Source organism: Berghia stephanieae, chromosome 2 (assembly GCF_034508935.2).
Source record: "Berghia stephanieae isolate SIO BIC M18660-M18661 chromosome 2, UCSD_Bste_1.3, whole genome shotgun sequence".
Classification (NCBI taxonomy): domain Eukaryota; kingdom Metazoa; phylum Mollusca; class Gastropoda; order Nudibranchia; family Aeolidiidae; genus Berghia; species Berghia stephanieae.
In genome coordinates this window covers 60,334,123-60,348,590 of record NC_088361.1, presented here as the reverse complement: position 1 = coordinate 60,348,590, position 14,468 = coordinate 60,334,123, and the positions used below count along the sequence as shown (strand labels likewise).

Sequence of the window (14,468 nt, the reverse complement as noted above, 5' to 3'; positions counted from 1 at the left end):
TAGTGCTGAGATTACAAGACCATACCGCCAAAATCAACACGTATTCCGATTTCCAATCTGCTTATCAACCAGGCCACTCAACCGAAACCGCTCTCCTCCGGATGCACAACGACATTGTCACGTACCTTGATCAGAAGGAGAATTTAGCGCTGATTCTTCTCGATCTAGGCGCTGCATTTGACACAGTGGATTATTGAATTCTACTGCATCGACTGCAATACTGTTTTGGGATAAAAGGCACAGCACTAAATTGTTTTTCCAGCTATCTGGTCAACCGTATACAGAAGATTTCAGTAAACGGTACGTTTTTCAAATCAATTATGCTCAATTATGGTGTCCCTCAAGGATCTGTGTTAGGTTCATACCTCTTCATAATGTACATTGATCTTTTGAGTGATGTTTTGGTGCCTCATGGCATCGACCATCATATCTAAGCCGACGACACGCAACTTTATTGTTAAATGTCTCTGATCGATTGTGAATCTGTTAAAATCATTAGATCAGAATTAATGCAAAATATCAGGTTTTGGGTATCAGCGAACAAACTCAAGTTCAATGACGACAAGACTGTGGAAAAAATGTAAAACTGTTATGATGAAGAACATTATGATAAATAACATCAAAATTCAAAGATTTGAAAGGGTGAGAAATTTAGGCTTTTATTTAGATGAATATTTGGACATGCAAACTCACATCTCGAAATTATGTCAAAATATCCACTATTCGCTCAGTAACATTGGACACGTGCGGACCCTTGTCGATGAAGACGCATGCAAAATGCTAGTTCACTCACTGATTACCTCTAGACTTAACTATTGCAACTCCCTCCTCTACGGGTTGCCAAAAAGCTCGATTGCAAGACTGCAGCCAAAATAAAGCTGCTCGTATTGTTACCAAATCAAAAGAGGCAGATCACATCAATCCAGTCTTGCAGTCGTGGCATTGGCTTCCCGTGGAGAAGCGGATTGCTTACAAACTTGCCTGTTCCTGTTTTAAGTGCATCCATGGAACTACTCCCAACTACTTGTCATGTCTTCTTTCTATCAACAATCCGAATCGCTCTCTCCGCTCATCTACTTCCTTGCACTACGACCGTTTGATTCCTAAGTGGAACTTTTCACGATATGCTTTCGCACATTCTACTCCCTCTTTGTGGAATGCCCTTTCAGCAGACACCAGACACCCTGTCCTCCTTTAAAGCCTCTTTGAAGATAGAGTTCTTTTTTTCAGTTTTCTGTGAGTGATTTTATTGATTTTAATGAGTGATAATTATGATATGTATATATTTCTGTCTTTGTAGAAGCGCTTCCGAGCACTTTAGTTGGAAAGGGGCGCTAAAGAAATTACGAATTATTATTATTATTATTATTATTATTATTATTATTATTATTATTATTATTATTATTATTATTATTATTATAGATATGTGAATACTGTAATAATATAGTCATTACAACAAAAGTTAATCTAATACAGGCAGACATCCTTCACCAAATAAAGTACAACATGAACACATTGTTTGATGCGTTCAAATTTAACACGGATATAATTCAATTTAGTGAGAACCACAAATGAAAATGTCAAGCTAAAAACAATAACAAATTTCGTTCTATCTGTTCGGCATAACTCTCTCTCTCTCTCTCTCTCTATCTATCTATCTATCTATCTATCTATCTATCTATCTATCTCTCTATCTCTATCTCAATCTCTCTCTCACTCCCTTTCTCTTCCCCCCTCTCTCTCTTTTCTCTCATTCTCTCTCCTCAGTCTGTCTTGATCTATATCAGAGATTTATACATTCTATGCAGCCTGGATTTTATTTCTCCATAGATGACCTTTTGGTGTTATAGATTTAGACTTGATGAATTACTTTGTTGATATTAAATTCTAGATTCAAACAGGAACACGTCATGTGTCTTGATTAATACAACAAATCAAGGCCTTATGACAAAGCTGTTCTAAGCGCGTTTCGAAACCCGGTATTTGCAAGATGGATTTATAAAAAGCAATCTTGGGTCAAATTGACTTACGCGTTTCATTTGTGTGAGTGTATTTGTTTTTCTTCCTCTATCTTTTTGTGTTTTTCTTCCTCTATCTTTTTGTTGCGTTTGTTTTCTGTATTAATTTTTTAAAATAATATGTTTCTTGTTGTTGCTGTTTCTTTCTTTCTTCATTATTTCGCTTCCGTTTCACGACTGTTTGATTTGATAGTTGTTTCTTTCCCTGTCACATGAATTATATAACTATGACGATTTACATTAATGGTAATGAGAATTATGGTGGTGAATGGCGGGATAGCGATGGCAATGACGAGAGAGAGAGAGAGAGAGAGAGAGAGAGAGAGAGAGAATGGAGAGAACGATTGTGTAGGAGAGAAAGATAGAGAGAAAGAGAAGAAAAGAGAAAGATATAGATAGATACACACACACACACAGAGAGAGAGAGAGAGGGAGAGAGAGAGAGAGAGAGAGAGACGAGAGAGAGAAAGAGAGGAAGAGAGAGATAGATAGAGATTAATTGTCGTGTATTTTGTCTTTTTTCGTCTCTCAATACATGAGAGCCTTTCGCTTTCTGGGTTTTGTGGCTTTAAAGGTTTAGTTACTTGTGTTCCGTTAACAGTCCGCAAGCTTTACATAGCCAGCGGAGGGCCACTTACTGCCTTGGGTGTCCATAAGCGACTTCCTCCGACGTCTCGGTTTCTTTCCTGAGTGACAAGAGAGAAATAGGAGAAGGGTTTAATCAAGAAATTCTACTGCTGCCAAAGTATGCTTGGAGAGAGATATTAATTGAGTCAATTAACTCGTCCGGCATGAGTCCCACAGGCACTAGCAATTGGACTGGTTGTTAATTTGTATTTTGACATAATCTGACAAACGATGATGATGATGATGATGATGATGATGATGATGATGATGATGATGATGATGCTGACATGCTGCTTTCTTTATCTATTTCTTAATTCATTGGTTTTGTTCAGTTAATTGGGTTTGAACAAATTTTTTATGTAAGCTATTGCAGTTCTTGTGATTTTTATTCTTTATTTCTGCATCTTTCTCTTTCTATGGTTACATTTTCGATTGAAGATATTCCTACCGTCTAAAACAATTTGCTCCCTTGTTCCTTAAGTATTTAGTTGCTGTGCATGGTCGTTGACCGCAAAATTGATTTGTAAATGAATATACCAGCTTCATAAAAATAGAAAGGGAATAAAGCAAGGAACACTCAGACTTGAAATCCTTCTACAGTTGACTACAATAAAAAAAAAAACAAAAAAACATTAAGCGGTATAATTGGGGAGCAAGCATCAATCGTTATAGGGATATGGAACGCTGCAAATTGTCTGGGCTTGACACAAAAATCAAGCGTTGTTAAAAGGAGTTTGTGATAAATTTCCATGGATTCTCCATGATCAAAGCGCTGCACAATGCTTCATATTTCCCACAAGCCGGTCATATAGAAACGCATTTTTATTTCATTTATAGCAAGTCGCCTTAACAGGTGTCCTTTTTTACTAACTGGCTGGGGTTCACGACCTCCCATAGCGGGCAGGGAGTGAGGCTACCTTTACATATTATATTATGTGTAACCTCGGCAGAGAGACACTTATTGTGTCCTCTATCCCCTTATGTCTGTTTTCCAACATGCTTTCTGTCTTTGTCTCTGAATGAGATTGCTTGGTTTTATCCTGGCCATGACGAAGCCCTGGCCGGGAGGGAAACAGTCAGATTTAAATGTATAGATCATCTCTCTGTTATGTATTACTATTTTTGTTATTTTGAATGTATAATGTAAGCATTTGGGTTTAATCCTCTTTGTTGGATCTTATGCTTGTGTTCGTATAGGCTTATAGGTAATCTCAAACTAAGTACATTGGTGGTATGCTCTTGGAATCTTCATATGATCCCTATTTGTTCTAAGTTCACCTTTGTCTTAGTTTTTCTTGGGTGCTTTAATTGTAATTCTAGGACTTTTTCTCATCCCATTTATCTTCCTTTTTACTGGCGCTGTTATAACCTATATGTGTTGGAAGCACCGTAAAACCCTTAAAAACAAAAACAAAACATCTTATTTACTAACGATCTGAAAAGGTGTGTGTGTGTGTGTGTGTGTATGTGTGTGTGTGTGTGAAGTGTGTACAAGTTTATCAATTTGATTTAGTTTTTACTAGCACCTTTAACCAGTTAACGACAGTACTCTGGAAAAATTTGACCAGAAAACTCGTCCTTCAGATATCGATCGATTTCAATGACCCTCATCTTGGCAAAAACTCACAAACTTGGGACTTAATCACGAGATTTTCCAGAGTATGGCAGTTAACTGGTTAAATTACCCGTCACTACCAAAAGTCATTCGCAAATTCTGAACCCGTAAACTGAACGTCCTCGTCGGGACCAGCTTCTCCCATATAAGCCGCATCCAAAATACCAGGGGGTGCCGCAGGACCGCAGCCTTACCTATCGGGTGCATCGAATGAGTTGCTAGGAAGACAGAGAATCGCAAGTCTTGGGGTGCTAATCAAGCGCTCATGAAGACGTCCGCCTTGGCATTATGCTATTCCGCCGCGGAGTATTGCGCTCAGTAGAAGCAGAAACGTTGAAAAGGTAGATGTTAAACTTCGCAAGTCCATGCACATAGTGTTGGGAACGCTGGCAAGAACGCCTAGAGAATGGGGCCCGATAATCAGCAATCCAGCCCCCCGACGTTCGGCAGAAGACGATTACAAAGAACTGGCCTAATAAGATCAGAGAGAGAGAGGGAACGGGATACCCCTCTACAAGCGCACACTGGAAGGTGCCCCCGTTCCGAGCCGAAATAAGTCCCGGCAACCCTTGTACGTAGAGCTGCATATACGATATGAAAGTCGGTTTGGACGAATTCAATCACTCGAGGGACCGAGGACATCGACTCCACGAAACTGGGGGAGAAGTTGCCAGGCTTTTCCACCTGCAAGAGGATACATTGGTCGAGAACCTGCTTAACAGCACGCTCATTGCATCAGTGGGGACTTGCCACCTGTCCAACATGAACCCGTTGTGGCAACGAGCCTGAAATCCCAGATAATCTAGTTGAACGGTGCTTTGTGACGAAGCTTCTGGGTTTGACGGTGAATGAGTGCGGTACGGAATATGCTGATTGAGTCGATCGTCATAACATAGTAGTGTGAGCACCATTATAAGCTGCTGCAAGTTCTGAGCTGCGTCAATAACGATTGTGAGAGGTGCCGGAATCTTGAAATCATTGTCATTCATCCGATCAGTGGCTACTTTCATCATTGCTTGACTTGGATACAAGTGGAGTCACCTGACCAGCAACCCTCCGGGACCACGATTCACATGTAAATCATGAGTCAGTCTAAGGTGACTTGACTGAATTGAGAAAAAATGATATTCTCTCTACGATGGCTTTTGTGTATTTCATAATAAAGTTAATAAGTTTATTGATAGTATATATTTATGTCAAATACTAACATATTCTGCATGCCAAGGTAATAATAATAATAATAATAATAATAATAATAATAATAATAATAATAATAATAATAATAATAATAATAATAATAATAATAAACTTTATTTTTGCATATCTAGCCCCCAAATCCCTTGAAAAAACAGCTCTAGGCACACAAAATTGTTAAACATCATTATAAACATGTTTCTACACACTCCCATTTAACCAAGCACGCACACATGTACCTCCACAACGACACACACACATGCACCAAAACGTGCATAATATGCATACAGAGACGAAAAATAGTTGTTAACATGAATTATTGAATAAAAATCATATCAGAACAAAATTTAACAATAATGGCAGATGAAGGGAGATTATATTATGTCATGAGAATTCTGATGTAACAAATGTATATCTTAGAAAAAATAGGATGTTATATTTAATCTAGTGATCTTCTCATAAGATATGATTTTAATTTCTTTTTAAAAGCTGACTGTGAATCCACAACCCCGCTCCTAACACTGAATGGTAAAGAATTCCAGACAGCGGGAGAAGCATGAATAAATGCACGATCAGTCATAGCAACACACAGAACTATGTGTAATTTTAAATGTTTTTAGTCTTTTAATGATAATTTAGAGAGAACTAATCACCCATCTGGCGGCGTAAAATTAAGTAATGTTTGACAGACTTTTTCGTTGCCAGGAATAAAAAGTCAGGTGGCTGGAAAGGGCTAAATGGCAAAGAGCATTCTGAAAGGTTAATGCTTAATAACTCTGGAATCATTAATATTACAAATATTCAAGGCTGCAAACAATTTGTGTTGGTACAATTGATCTAGCAGGTGTAATTGTTTAGTATTTTACTTAAACGCACACCATTATATATATATATATATTTATATATATATATATATATATATATATATATATATATATATATATATATTCAGTCCACAACCATTGTAACGTAGTAAGGTAGTGCCTTCATAACAGTAACAAGAAACTCAAGTAGAGCTAAAGCAGACCGTCTCCAGAGAAGAAACCCCCTTCGAAGAAGTATTTCGGTCCTTACTTAACTTCTTATACTTAAAGGGGCTGGGTCTTACTCAATCGTATTTTGTGTGTGTGTGCTCTAATCCAATACTCTGTCGGTTCCGGTGATGTAATGACATCACTTATACCTTATGTTTTTGGTGGAGTTCGTTTTCATTCCTCAATATTCATATCCAATGAGAGCTCTTCTCTGCAGTTTCCGAATTGCTTTTATATTTCGTCTGCCAGTGATACTTGGCAAAAGAGTACATAATATATCGATGTTCCCACGAACACTCGTGATCCAATTCAAATGCAAGGATTGTGTGACTTTATAGCATTCTGTCTAAAATATTGTGCTAAGTCTGCAGATTTCTCTGTTCCATAGACATGAGCTCTATCCTTTCTGTTTTTATCTGGCACTGGCAGTTCGATTTTTATAATTTATTTAACTAGTTAACTGTCGCACCGTGGAAAAACACGTATTTGAAAATTTGGCCAAAAACTCGTCCTTCAGACATCGATCGATATAAATGACCCTAACCTTGGCAAAATCTCGCAAACATGGACCTTAATTTTAAGATATTTTTTTGTCTCTAGTATCTTTTGAGTATTTTCCTAAGACGATTTGATGTCATTCTTCTTCCTCACCCTGGCGTTAAAATCCCCATCTATGAAGCACAGTGTTTCGTTGCTTGGGGATTAGTTTTTTTCAAATCATGATAAAATAATTTGGCGTCTTCTGGCAGATTTGTTTTATTTTGAATTGAGTGTTGTTTCTTAAATTTTATCGTGCATATAATGCAGCAGTATGCATCAGCATTTTATGAATTATATGCTTTATAAAATTGTAAGAAGCAACAGTCCATACAAAAGCAAAAGAAATACTTGAATAGTCAATCTTGCAGTGACTAACATATATTATGAAACCATCTTTGAGAGGGCTAAGCCTTGCCTGGTATGCCCGATTTTCATATCCGATTTCCAACAATGACTCTCCAAAACCTCTGCTCAATGAGTTGAAAGTCGTCTGAAGAGGTGTATATAGGAACAGTCCTGCATCCAGAGCAGGTTGGAGGATATAAAGTAATTGAGTAAAGTAAGCCGTCTCGCCGGTCCCAGGGGGCCAAACACAAAGTGACACACGGTCAGTTTTTCTGCGAGGTCTTTTGCTGTGATTAATGTATAGCATGTACCTAGAACTTTCTATAAGTCGTCATAAATAAGTTGTACATGAGCTTTGATTGTGAGAAAAGAAAAAAAACGTTTTGGATGTTTGATTTGATTGCATTGTTTTTATCGTTACTGCGAAGATAAACGTGTTTCTCAAACGACTTTCCAAAAATAAGTTATATACTATGTGTCACAATTTGAGGAAAATTCTGTTTTTCCATTGGGATTCAAGAACTGTGAAGAAAAGTCGATTGATTTTACTTGAAATTGTTGTAAACGACATTTATTTTGTATTTTAAAATATGATCCTTTAACATGCGACAATAAAAGCAAATGCAGAGTAACTGACCCTCTCAAAGCAACAAAACACTATGCATTATAACTGGAGATATTTTAAGCCGAGGTAACGAAGAAGAAAGACATTCAATCCTGCTTAGGAAAATACTCAAAGGTACCGATTGAAGTAATATATATATATATATATATATATATATATATATATATATATATATATATATATATATACAGACGTAGACACAGATACGGATCCTCTAAAATTTTCAAAGCTTATGCTTAAAGACTTTGCTTTATCTGAGTGATTGCGAATGAGAAGCCAATAATAAACATCCTATATTATAATATAATGTCTTTTTTGCTCAAGTCAAAACTTTATTTTTTATCTTTTCTTTCCCTGTAAACGACATTTTCCCTTCTTGTGTGATCTGATACAAACGTCAGCTCTACCCTGATGTCTGAAATACCATCACCATGTCAAGCTATGAATTGTTAATGAAATTATCACTCACATCGACAAATTCTTTGTACTAAGAGTGTAAGTCGGGCAAGTAGTCACGCCAAGCAGTATAAAATCTGTCGCTAGGATAATGGGTTTGATATAGATGAAGACGTGTTTGCTACCTCCCCATTAGGAGAGGGGGAAGAGATGAAGAAGAAGAAGAAGAAGAAGAAGAAGAAGAAGAAGAAGAAGAAGAAGAAGAAGAAGAAGAAGAAGAAGAAGAAGAAGAAGAAGAAGAAGAAGAAGAAGAGAAGAAGAAGAAGAAGAAGAAGAAGAAGAAGAAGAGAAGAAGAAGAAGAAGAGAAGAAGAAGAAGAAGAAGAAGAAGAAGAAGAAGAAGAAGAAGAAGAGAAGAAGAAGAAGAAGAAGAAGAAGAAGAAGAAGAAGAAGAAGAAGAAGAAGAAGAAGAAGAAGAAGAAGAAGAAGAAGAAGAAGAAGAAGAAGAAGAAGAAGAAGAAGAAGAAGAAGAAGAAGAAGAAGAAGAAGAAGAAGAAGAAGAAGAAGAAGAAGAAGAAGAAGAAGAAGAAGAAGAAGAAGAAGAAGAAGAAGAAAGAAGAAGAAGAAGAAGAAGAAGAAGGAAGAAGAAGAAGAAGAAGAAGAAGAAGAAGAAGAAGAAGAAGAAGAAAGAAGAAGAAGAAGAAGAAGAAGAAGAAGAAGAAGAAGAAGAAGAAGAAGAAGAAGAAGAAGAGAAGAAGAAGAAGAAGAAGAAGAAGAAGAAGAAGGAAAGAAGAAGAGAAGAAGAAGAAGAAGAAGAAGAAGAAGAAAGAAGAAGAAGAAGAAGAAGAAGAAGAAGAAGAAGAAGAAGAAGAAGAAGAAGAAGAAGAAGAGAGAAGAAGAAGAAGAAGAAGAAGAAGAAGAAGAAGAAGAAGAAGAAGAAGAAGAAGAAGAAGAAGAAGAAGAAGAAGAAGAAGAAGAAGAAGAAGAAGAAGAAGAAGAAGAAGAAGAAGAAGAAGAAGAAGAAGAAGAAGAAGAAGAAGAAGAAGAAGAAGAAGAAGAAGAGAAGAAGAAGAAGAAGAAGAAGAAGAAGAAGAAGAAGAAGAAGAAGAAGAAGAAGAAGAAGAAGAAGAAGAAGAAGAAGAAAAGAAGAAGAAGAAGAAGAAGAAGAAGAAGAAGAAGAAGAAGAAGAAGAAGAAGAGAAGAAGAAGAGAAGAAGAAGAAGAAGAAGAAGAAGAAGAAGAAGAAGAAGAAGAAGAAGAAGAAGAAGAAGAAGAAGAAGAAGAAGAAGAAGAAGAAGGAGAAGAAGAAGAAAAAGTTTGCATGGAATACAATTTTGTAATAAACATAAATCATGGTGATTAACTTTAGAATTTCCTCGCATCGACCACGAGTGGGCACGAATAGACATAACAATGTTTGCTAGCCCGGGTGGCTCTCTTTTTCTAGAGCTAGAGATAAATCTAGGTCTACTTTTTTATTCAAATGGTAAATAAATAGCATCGAGATATTTCCAAACTACTCTTTGTATTATTGGAATAATGTGATGGAGAGATTTGAGGTGAAGAAGAAAGAAAGGGGGGGGGGGAGAAAGAAAGAGAGAGAGAGAGAGAGAGAGAGAGAGAGAGAGAGAGAGAGAGAGAGAGAGAGACAGAGAGAGAGAAAATGGGGGGGGGGGGGGTTGGGCTGAGAGAGTGAAAGAGTGAGAGAGAGAATGAGAGAGTAAGGGAATAGAGAAGTGGAAGAGATGTCGTGAATTGTTAAGAAATAAATGAATTGCGCTCTGTGTTATAATATGGAGGAATTCTATATTCACCCTCGCTTTGTAATGGGTCCTTATCACGCCAATGGTACCTGAACTCTCTTGGGTAATCTGGGCACCATTTATCGCTCTTAGAACTTGACCTATTTGCTTTCAATTCTTCGGATATCCAATGTTTCGCAATTTTCTGCACCATTTACAATAATGTACTCGTGCCCTGTTAAAGGTATCTAGGACTAACTACTATAGTAATATAGTTTTCCCTTCCTTTTCCTGTTGTTAGGGCATGCGCCACCAACTTTCGTAACTATCATTTTTATTATAGCCGTTTAAGTTTTTGCAGCTCCGTATGTATGTATATTAATCCTCCCTCTTTTCTCCATAAAGATAGAAAGTAATGAATTCCTTCTACGTCTATCAATTTTGAAAAAAATATCTTTATGAAATAGATAAATAACTTCCAATTGATGAGGCGCGTGATCACAGTTTTTATTACCATGCTTTAAGCTCTTTTCAAAAGTTACTCGTAGCTAGTTTTAAGATTTCTCTCGATTTCTTTGCAATGCCATGAGTAAAGTATCTTCTTTTCAATAACGGTTATCATTCTCCTCAAAAGCTTATCAAGAAGACATGAATTAATATAGACATATCTAGGGAAGAACCTGTAACTTTGTTTATTTTATCTTGTTGAAAATTTAAAATTATTTCATGACTGAATATTCTCTTAACAAGAAAAAGCAGAAATCAAATTTAAATCACATCGATTCAGAATATCTCATTCACAAATGAATAAAAAGTTAAAGACAATTTTAAAACATTAGAAACTAGGTACAGGGAAAATAATATCAGAGAAATGGGCATACTAGTATAAATGTAAAATTTAAACATGTGGATAATTTTCAGATTATTACATTTACGCGTTTTGTCAGTTTTGTCAATTGACTTGACAAATAATTTACCCATTTCTTTGATTGTATTCCTTGTCCTTAGTTCTTAAATTAACCTTAACGTCGAGTCAAACAGGAATTGTTTACACGCCAATCGATTGGAAAGGAACCTTGGACTATAATCTAATTGAACTTACTCATTAAACTTACTCAAAATAAAGTCTCGGTCAACAAAGATGCTTACTCTTCCAATAGAATCTACATTGCATCAGAGAATATATCATGTGAAGTCAAATCGGGGGTGGCAATCATAAGCCCCGATGCCTGAAATCAATACAGACTTTACATAACTTTTTTATAAGTTTTACAACAAAAATATCACTGGTGAATTCTAAACAGAGGGATCTAAACTGACAACTAGCGTATTATCATATCTAGAGGTTACATCAAGCAAAACATGAGAGGTCAAATCAGGACAGACAATCGATAGACGCTGATGCTACAAGTCAATACATACAGACTAGGAATTATTGCTAAACGAACATAACACTTAGGTAACGTTAGATCTAGCCATAATGATATTATGGGTGCGAGTTATAACATTAGGTAATGTATCCTGACGGTAGAATATCATAGTCTTGCATTGTCATCTGATCCTTGGTTAATTGTGCGATTTGTATTGGTGCCAAAACGGCGTCTTTCTGGTTATCTGAACAAGGAATCTGACAGCTCTAGGACACTGACCCTGACAACAAACGTATAAATGGAATGACTTTTGCTAAGAGTATTAAGAGAGGCTCTTACTATCATAATGATATTATTTGTAATGCAAACGTGTGGAGATACCGCATATTCTTTTAAATAAAATGAAATATAACAAAGATAACAAGATTATCAGCCAACGTGCCATTCATTCACACAATGAAGTAGAGATGCTATGTTTATACCGAGGGTTTTTCTTGTTTTATTTTTTAATCTAACCTTGTTCTTGTTTGTTTGCTTTTTACGAGAAGGGAGGTATGTCCATTTGTTTGTGATCTTATTTGTATTGAAGGTTCTTGTTAGTCTTTCCTTCCATTTTATTTGAGATTTTCCTCCAGTTTATTGATTTCTTAAATGTTAATGTGAGATTAAATGCTTTGTGCAATATTGTGCTCCGTCTTGTAGCTAAAGTAAGCCATGATGCGCATGGTTAATGAATTGATGCTGTAATATTGCGGAGTAAAAAACAAACAACCGCCCCCCCCCCCAAAAAAAAACACCCATCAAATTATGAGCAACATTTAATTTAAAATACAAAAATGAATCAATTCTGTATAGTCAGCTTGGTGGACAGGGGGGGGGGGGGTCAATTTCAAATATCTTTGTGAGTGTTATCAACATATTTTGTTCTTGGTCAAATTTATTTCTTTTATCTCATGCTTCTAACGACATATTTAATTAGGTTAAATTTGCTTCGACAATCAAATAACTCTCTTGTCTAAAATTGAAATGTGTATGTAACATTTATTCTGGTTTATATTGTTTTTTTTTTAAAGTTTTTTTTTGTTGGTTTTTTATTGGTTTGGGTGTTTGTTGTTTTTACTTTTTGGTTGTATATTTTTCATTTTCTTATTTTTATTTTATTTTATTTTATTGTAAAGATGGAGTGGGGAGGTTGAGAAAGCATTCATTAGTTCTTTTTTGTTTCCATATAATTGTAGTACTTAAAGTGGAGCTGTTATATAGTTCAATATCCACTAAACGTACTCAAAGCGCTTTACAAAGGGTCCCTGACCAAAAGCAACACTTAACATGTAGAGCGAGACATGACGTTCTGTTAGGCGATATTACACCTTTTTTTTTTACAACAGAGCCAATGCTGGTAACGGCTAGGTACTCATTTTATATATGAGTACGGTGAGAGAATGTGAGTAAAGAGCCTTTTCCAAGCACTCAACTATGCGCCGAGCGAGGCTTGAACCCAGGACCTTCCGATCCGAAAGCGAGTGTCAGACCACAAGACCATATTGCTACTTCGAAATGGTGTTACATCACTGCTGCTGTATTCACCTTTTTACATCAATCCGTTTCAGTGCCCAGCCCTCTTGTCATGACTGCATGAACTGAACATCCCAGTTTCACTTAAGAGTTTTTTGACAGATGAAAGTGACTTTCCTTAAATGTTGTAATGTAAAGATTGGCATTCTTATATTGCCACAGCGATTTCAATGCAATATATATCGAGAGAAAAATTAATGATCTAAGCAGATATTAACTGCCGTATTCTGGAAAGACTTGCATTTTAAAAATTGACCCGAAAACTGGTTCTTAATATATCAACCGATTTAAATGACCCTCATCTTGGCAAAAAATATATTCTATAACCTGGGATCTTGCGTGATTGCGAGTATTCTGGCTAAATCTTGAAATTCACGTCTTCCAGAGTACGGGATTTAACCGGCTAAAGGGTTCATGTGGACGGTTCAAAGTAAGGAAGCATTTTATATTCATTCAGGAGTATCTAGTACTCGTATTAGAATATGAATATGTAATCGAAAAACAATTTTGATTTATTACAATTGTTTTATCATCATGTCATGGAAAGGATATAATATTATCCTTGTAACACGTTCATAAGATAAGATATGATAAGAGTTGGAGTATTCAAGCAAATATTTTTTTCGTTTCTGCCTCAAGGTGAAGAGTTAATATTGTGCCATTAATGTTCGCTCGGTTAGACATTTGATTCAAGATCCGCCCAGCGGTTCCTGCCGCCTACTTTGATCGCCGCGCGCGCGCTTGTGCTTGTGCGTGAGTGAGCGACAAGACCCGAGTAAATGAGCGGATGGACTCAGTGACGAAATCAAGCGTTGTTAGATTATGTTGTGATGGGAGAGAGTTTTTGACAGAGTTATGTGTTTTGTTGATGGTAATTTGATGATTAGTCTATCTAATTGTTCAACGTGGTGAAAATATGTCAACCGGTTTGTTAATTTTGTGCTTCTTGCAGTAGTATGTGTATTTTTCAAGCTTCTAGTTCTGCGCCGATTTATGACAGTAACTGTTACGTAGTCATTCTTGTATATGGTTTACCGTGTTTCTGGAGAGATTAATATTTACTGATCTTTATAGTAAAAGTTATTTAATCAGAGTTCAATAATTAAAAGGAACCTTAACTACAAAGACAAGTTTGACCCCTTGTATTTTTCAGATGTGCTTTGCATGAATGGAATAGAACTCATAGGATTATAATACTTTGACTGTATATTTGGTGCTAATTAATGACCAGTAAATCACAGTCCCTCAAAAATGGATTAGTAAACTGAATAAGGTAAGATAATATTTTAAATTATGTTATTCTTATAGTCATTATTTTCATTATCATTCTTCTTCTTCTTCTTCTTCTTCTTCTTCTTCTTCTTCTTCTTCTTCTTCTTCTTCTTCTTC

At 36.2% G+C, this 14,468-nt stretch overlaps 1 protein-coding gene and 1 long non-coding RNA gene across 4 annotated transcripts in view; one reads left to right on the top strand and one right to left on the bottom strand.

Moving 5' to 3' along the window:
• Positions 1 to 2,496: 2,496 nt before the first annotated feature.
• Positions 2,497 to 14,468, bottom strand: part of LOC144965265 (uncharacterized) — a 29,922-nt gene continuing 17,950 nt past the window's right edge. Inside the window, exon 2 of the long non-coding RNA XR_013643983.1 lies at positions 2,497 to 2,704. This is a non-coding gene — a long non-coding RNA (uncharacterized LOC144965265). The remainder of the gene's footprint in view (positions 2,705 to 14,468) is intronic.
• Positions 13,855 to 14,468, top strand: part of LOC144965264 (zwei Ig domain protein zig-8-like) — a 148,782-nt gene continuing 148,168 nt past the window's right edge. Inside the window, exons 1-2 of one of the 3 annotated variants that reach the window (XM_078900416.1) lie at positions 13,891 to 13,950; positions 14,233 to 14,352. The gene's annotated coding sequence lies outside the window, so the exon portion shown is untranslated. Of the gene's footprint in view, positions 14,353 to 14,468 lie in introns of all 3 variants that reach the window. The other 2 variants (XM_078900415.1, XM_078900417.1) reach the window with 2 other exon arrangements.